Raw genomic sequence first — 6,710 nt, 5'->3', positions numbered from 1 at the left:
TTGGTTCCCACGGTGCCCTTACAAAGCCTGTACCGGCGGCCACTAAGGTTCAGTTTGCAAGAAGAAAATTTTCAGCAGCCAACACAATGTATGTGTGACGTGTGCAAAACTCTCCAACCATCCATTTCAGGTGTTTGACACCACCAGCGCATAGCTAGCTCTCCGGAAATTAATATTTTTCAATATTTAAAATTAATTTTCTAAAAAAAAAATATATATAGAAAAGAAAAAAAGTCTATGTGACTAAAATATACATTGTGGCCAAGTTTTGAATTTATTAGTTAATCACAAGTGTTTGAATTATCAATATAAGTTGTTTATTAAATATTTCCATAAACAATTTTCAAATTTAATAACAACTATTATCTAACTTACCATTATTATTATTTAATAAAGATAACTTCTTTATTAAACAATGTGGTTTAAGGAATTTGGCAATCAAGTTCTTAATATGCTATTTTTCTTTAATTTAATTTTTAAAAAATGACACTGTTTGTCAGAACCTTAAAGGCTGTTCAAACTTTCACTTAAAAGAGCAAGAGTTATGGAGATGAAGAAATAATTGAATGATTATAAAATAACATTTAAATAAAATGTGCTTGAGCATATTGTTACCATGTGTAATATAATTTAATAATTCATATTTACCATGGTCTAAGAATTTGGAATACAAAAAGCAAAGTATCTGTTTTTGTTTGTCACATTGATTTGGGAAGTTGGTACCCCGACCGAATAAGACAAATAACTTGTTGGTGTATTCTTTTTTAAATAAGTATAAAGGAGAGAGTTAATAAGGGTATTATGTTCAAGTGACCTACCATTATTGGATATCGTTAGGGATATTGTTGATGGGGCTTCAAAGGGTCTCCCTTGTGAGGTCATTCACTCTATTCATGGAGATTATCTCTAGACACAACACCTCAATTAGCTTTTACATTTCCTTCTGAGTTTGTATTGTAATATTTGGATAGTATGTTAAATATTTCTTTTTCTATGAATGGAATATGTTATTTATTTTCAAAGCATGATTAATGTTGATTATTTAATTCTTATGATTGAATATTTGCATATTCCATTGATAATTAATCAAGTGAAATATGTTTTTGGGTGGCAAACACAAAAAAATAAAACATAATAATATTTGAATAATTGGAATATGAATGATGACGGAGAACATAGTCAATCTTAGACTTTGTAATTAATTGTAAATTTATTATTAATTTTATTTAATAAAATAAATGTGAATAAGGCCTATTAATTTGGTACATGAATGTCTCATATAAATTACATTTGAACAATGTTTAAGTCAAAGATTATACCCAAAGACTCTACAAGAAAAAGAACAAAATGTTTAAGTCAAAGACTATACCTAAAGACTCTACAAGAAAAAGAACAAATCGCAAGGGATTCCTTATTCCAACGATGTGAGTAGTTTTATATATGCAATGATATGAACAAGATTGGATATATATTTAAGATTATCGTTCTTGCACGATTTTTCGTCGTTCGTGCCTTGAATTTCAACAAAGGAAATAAATTATAAATGGAGGCTTTGCCTCACTACGTAAGGCAATGAGTCGAATTCATTATCTACTTATATGAATCTCAATTTATCATGCCCCAACCACTTGATCTGTGCCCTAGGAGCAGATTTGATATATACTTTATAGTTGGCATGGTCAGTATATATTAATCTAACTTACAACCCCATTGGAATGTTGTCAAAAGAATAACGAGACATCTAAAAGGAACAATGGATTATTCCCTTTGTTATCAAGAAAATGATCTGCATCTTAAGGGTTATATTGTTAATTGGGGGAAGAAATTTAGATTAAAGAAAATCTAACTTTTGATATATTTTCTTACTTGTTAATGGATCTATCTCCTAAAGCAATAAGAAACAAACTTATGTAGTATTATCAATTGTAGTACAAGAAGTTATTTGACTTAGAAGATTTTTGAATCAAGTGAGCTATAAATGATGCATCAAACTCTCTAATAGTAAATTGTAATAGTCAATTTGCGATCACATTTACAAAAGATCCCAAGTATCATTCAAAGAACAAACACACCAACACCAAATATAATTTTATTAGAGACATAGTTGCACAAAAAGAAGTGAATTTACTCTACACATAAAATGACAACAAATTCAATCACAAAACCTATTCTAGGGGATTTATTCCATGGCCATGTTAAATATCTAGAAATGCATAAATATTAGATAAATTATTTTATTTTATGAACAATAACTTATAAATCTTATTTTCCCATTCAATGTTCATGAATGAATTATGTTATTACTTAATGCCTTGTGTTTAGTACTCTTTTTGCTTAAGCCTACACACATATATAATGCTTTGTGCATGATGCTAAGTGCAAAAATATTAAGTGCAAGAATTAAAAGTATGTTAGACATTTGATTGGCCTTCTTACCTAAGTTATCATATCTATAACTGAATGGTGCATAAATGAAAGATAGTTTTAAGCATATTATAAAAGAAAGCTATTGAGAGCTCAAGGTTATAATAAAATCGTCTTGATAAGACATCAAGGTGAGGCTACAATAATATCTAATTAGTCAAAAGGTAAAGATTTCATTTCTCCCATTCTCTGTCTCAAAGTGGCAAGTCGAAGTCTTGTTTATGAATTTGTATGAAAAGTAGAGTTGAGCACTTTAGATACTAAGTATATCTAAACTATCACCTATACAATATTTATTTTATAACAAACACATGCTAGATGGGAAAATGAGAAAAATACTGTAGCACATGTTTTATATCATATGTGTAATATGTGGCAAAAAATAACATAACTAGGAATATCAATCTCTTTTTTTAGTTGTGTGAGACTCTCGAGTTCATAAGAATCTCGTAATAACACCCTTAGACCTTTAATTGTTTCTTGAAGTTATAATTCAATGGTGCTATATTCAAATGCTATCTAAGATCATGTATGATTCAAATTAAATGAGGCATATCTAGAAAAATAATTGAATTATGATTGAAAGATTTTAGGAGAAAGGGAAGACCATCTGAGTATCACATTTACCTGTATTCACAAGTCGACTAATTATATTTTATGCATTCAATTATAATTGTGAATATAAATAATGTGAGACAAATGATTAAATAAATAAAAATTTGAAGGTACCTAAATGTGATTTAGTAGATCTGAGGTGTAGCATACAAACTTTACATAAATATTGGAACTACTATAAATACCTAACAATTATATAACAACAAGCTCTCAAAGGAAAATTTATGCTGGCCACATAGCCTATCTGCTTATATGAAAGTTGTAGAGAAATGATAATATATAATAATGGGTATAGGAGCATTATGACGAACCAATTATGTACGAGTGGGAGATGTTAAGAAATATGAATTCAAATTTAGACCAAACTCATCCTTAAGGGATTCACGGGTCAAAAGTCATTTCTTTATAAGTGGAGAAGATGCAGAGAAAAGCAATTATATATAGAAATATATATAAAGACAAATATAAAAGTGATCTTTCTTTGAAGAAGAATCTTTTGTATACTCTCTCTAAATACTCTTTCTACATATTGATAAAAACAAGTCATTTATACTGTAAATTCAAGATGATTTCCATCATGTGATCTTGTCTATAATTAGTAACTCAAGCTACTCAAAATTTATTCACTTTTGTTAGAAAAACTTGAGTAAATATTATTTTATCTTTTTTATTATTTATAACAAGTAACAAGTTTCGACGCAATAGTAAAATTATTGTTTTTTTTTTTTTTTTTGTGATTTGGAGGTTATAAATTTAAGTAAAATAGCTTTTTAATTATTGTATTTTTTAAATAAAATATATAAAAAATATTTTTAAAAATTAAAAATTTTGGTGCATAGAAGAAAGATGGATATATGTGGCCAAGATGAACGAGGCAATGAGCAACGAAGTCATGGAACGATGCCAATAACAATTGAAGTGTTTCCATCAAGCAACAACTTTCAAGCAGTAATATCTAGACATGGCCACGGTTCATGAGCCGCCGGTTCCGGTTCCGGTTCAAGAAATCTTTGAACCTGAACCGAACCGCCCAAGGGCGGTTTGGGACGGTTCGGTTCCGGTTCCGGTTCGTGCCGGTTCGGTCAACGGTTTGGACCGGTTCGGTCAACGGTTTGAGCCGGTTCGGTCAACGGTTCCGGTTCCGGTTCAAATCGAATTTTTTTAATTTTTTTTAAATATTGTTGTATTCAATTTTGGTCCTTGTTCCGTTGTTCGGTTCGGTTTGGTTTCGATTTTTAATTGTTAAATGTAATTGTAAATATAAATATTCTCAACCATATTTTTAATAAAAAAACACTACTAAAAATTGAAGAAATATAAGTAATAATTTCATTAAAAATAATTAAAACAACTAAACAAGTATGTAATACAAGTAATTAATTTTTACAAATGTGAAAAATAAAAAATAAAAAATAGAATTAGACTTAATTTCATTAAAAAATAATTACAACAAAAATGTAATACAAGTAATTAATTTTTACAAATGTGAAAAAAAATAAAATATGGACTTGGATCCTACGCATCTTCATTGGAGTCGGAAGTCGCCGTTGTTGAACCATCATTAACCCATTCGTCAGATGATGATGAATGGATAAGTTCTTCTTGACGTCGCATGTTAGCTCTTTCCCAATCATCGAGGCAAACTTGAGCTTCCAATGATTCTGGAGCCAATCTTGATCTTCTTTCGTCCAAAATGTTGCCTCCACTACTGAATGTTTGTTCAACGGCTACAGTTGAAGCTGGAACTGCAAGAAGTTGACTTGCAATAATTGCAAGAGTTGGAAATGTCTCCTTGTGCCTTTTCCACCACTCAAAAATTTCAAAATTTAAACCTGTATCATCACCAAACTCAAAAACTGTGGTTAGATAAGTTTCGAGCTCCGAATGTGAGCTCGATCTAGGTTTTTTCCTCCTTTGATCTAAAAATTTATGACCCCATTTCATTGGTTGGGAGGAAGAGGAATGCGGAGCCATGGATGGAAATGATTCTTCACTACTAGGAGCAATAACATATGCTTCATATAATTGATTGCATAAAGTTCTAACCTTAGAAATTATAATATTCACATCAATTTCTTCATTATTTTCTAATCCTAACAACGAATAATAGTTAGACAAACACTCAATTAAACCATCAAATTTACACCTAGGATCAAATACCATAGTAACAAGAAAAATTTCAGGAATAAATTGATAATAACGTAACCATTTTTCTCTCATTTCTAAAACAGCATGACAAATTTCTTCAACATTAATTCCTTCCATTAATACACCGGCCACATTCATTGCTTCTATTAAAAATTGATGTGAAGTTGGTTTATAAACACTACTAAGTGTATGAGTAGCATCATTAAAAATTCATAAAATATTCAAAATTGAACTACAAACATTCCACATAGTTGGAAAAATAGGATATTGTGGAATATAATTTGCTGCAAAAGAACACAATAAATCTTTATATTCAAAAGATTGATTAAGTAATTTAAAAGTTGAGTTCCAACGAGTAGGGACATCTTTTGAAAAACGTTTTGGGATTTGACCATTGGAGGTGCAAAAATGTGCCCATGCTTTTGCAGTTCGAGGGTGTACCCAAATATAAGAAATAACATTTCTAATTGGATCTAAATAAGAATTAAGTGACTTAATACCATCTTGAACACATAAATTTAAAACATGACATGCACATCTAACATGAAAAAATCTTCCACCAAAATTTGGTTGGCAAATTCTTTTCAATTCATTAATAGAAGCAGTATTAGCTGATGCATTATCAAAAGAAATTGAAAAAATTCTATTAACTAATCTATATTCTTGTAAAATTTGTTGAATTAATCTACAAATATTTTCAGCATTATGACTTTCATCAAAACATCGATACGCAAGAATTCTTTTTTGTAAAACATAATTTTCATCAACCCAATGACAAGTAATACCCATATATGAATGAGTTTGCCAATGATCACTCCAAATATCACTACAAATAGAAACATTAATATTATTGTTTTGAAAATATGTTATCAATTCAATTTTTGAGTTTTTAAACAATTTTAACAAATTCCTTTTCAAAGTATTTCTAGGAATTGATTTAAAACTAGGATTAACAAAGTTTTGACAAAATCGAGTAAAACCTAATTTTTCACCAAAACTAAAAGATAAATGATCAATTGCTACCATTTCAGCTAAACCAGACCTACAATTAGCTTCATTATAATGAAATAATTGAGGAGAGTTTGAAGAGGTAGCAAACCCGGATATTTGTGTTTGATCGCGGCTCAATCCAACCTTGAGCGGGTGCTTTGTTTGCAAATGTCGGGCGAAAGTACCATATCCACCTCCTTGCTTGAATTTGTATACCTGATTACAATAATTACAAGATACATCAAATTTATCATCTCCTTTTGGTATTTTCTTGAAATGAATATTAAAAATATCAGAAGTAGAAATTTTTCCACCTCCCTTTTGTTGAGTTTCACTCTCTTGTGTTTGAAAATTTTGAGCTTCAAACTCAACATTTTCAACATTTCTACCTTCACTTGCCATTTTTTTGAAAAAAGTATGATAATAAAAAAATATAATAATGATAAAATAATATAGTAACAAGTAATAAATAATTAACAATATAATTGAATAAATTGATAAATAACAAAATGAGAAGATTGAAGAAATTGAAA

The sequence above is a fragment of the Diospyros lotus genome, chromosome 14 (assembly GCF_014633365.1).
Source record: "Diospyros lotus cultivar Yz01 chromosome 14, ASM1463336v1, whole genome shotgun sequence".
In the NCBI taxonomy this organism is placed as follows: Eukaryota; Viridiplantae; Streptophyta; class Magnoliopsida; order Ericales; family Ebenaceae; genus Diospyros; species Diospyros lotus.
This window is presented reverse-complemented; position numbering follows the sequence as displayed.